General features: G+C 44.6%; 1 non-coding gene across 1 annotated transcript; it reads right to left on the bottom strand.

Moving 5' to 3' along the window:
* Positions 1 to 450: 450 nt before the first annotated feature.
* LOC116748210 lies at positions 451 to 558 on the bottom strand. The gene has a single exon (XR_004348221.1). It is a non-coding gene; the product is annotated as a U6 spliceosomal RNA (small nuclear RNA).
* Positions 559 to 789: the final 231 nt, after the last annotated feature.

The following is a 789-nucleotide window of genomic DNA, read 5'->3' as shown; positions in this document are numbered from 1 at the left end:
AGTGAATCAGCTATACATATACATATGTTCCCATATGTCTTCCCTCTTGCGTCTCCCTCCCTCCCACTCTCCCCATCCCACCCCTCCAGGCTGTCGCAAAGCACCGAGCTAATATCCCTGTGCCTTGCGGCTGCTTCCCCCCAGCTATCTACCTTACTACGTTTGTTAGTGTGTATATGTCCATGACTCTCTCTCGCCCTGTCAAAACTCACCCTTCCCCCTCCCCATATCCTTAAGTCCGTTCTCCAGTAGGTCTGCGTCTTTATTCCTATCTTACCCCTAGGTTCTTCATGACATTTTTTCCCCTTAAATTCCATATATATGTGTTAGCATACGGTATTTGTCTTTTTCTTTCTGACTTACTTCACTCTGTATGACAGATTCTAGGTCTATCCATCTCATTACAAATAGCTCAATTTCATTTCTTTTTAAGGCTGAGTAATATTCCATAAAAATATGGAACGCTTCACGAATTTGCGTGTCATCCTTGCACAGGGGCCATGCTAATCTTCTCTGTATCGTTCCAATTTTTAGTATATGTGCTGCCGAAGCGAGCACTCATCCCTATCTTTTTGTCTCTGTTTTTTCTTTTTTTTTTTTTGCCCTACCCAGATACGTGGGGAGTTTCTTGCCTTTTGGGAGGTCTGAGGTCTTCTGCCAGGATTCAGTAGGTTTTCTGTAGGAGTTGCTCCACCTGTTAGATGTATTTCTGGTGTATCTGTGGGGAGGAAGGTGATCTCCGCGTCTTACTCTTCTGCCATCTTCCTCTCCGCCCCAAACTTTCTTCTC

Source organism: Phocoena sinus, chromosome X (genome assembly GCF_008692025.1).
Source record: "Phocoena sinus isolate mPhoSin1 chromosome X, mPhoSin1.pri, whole genome shotgun sequence".
Lineage (NCBI taxonomy): Eukaryota > Metazoa > Chordata > Mammalia > Artiodactyla > Phocoenidae > Phocoena > Phocoena sinus.
Note: the sequence above shows the minus strand (reverse complement) of the source record. Positions and strands in the feature narration are given on the sequence as shown.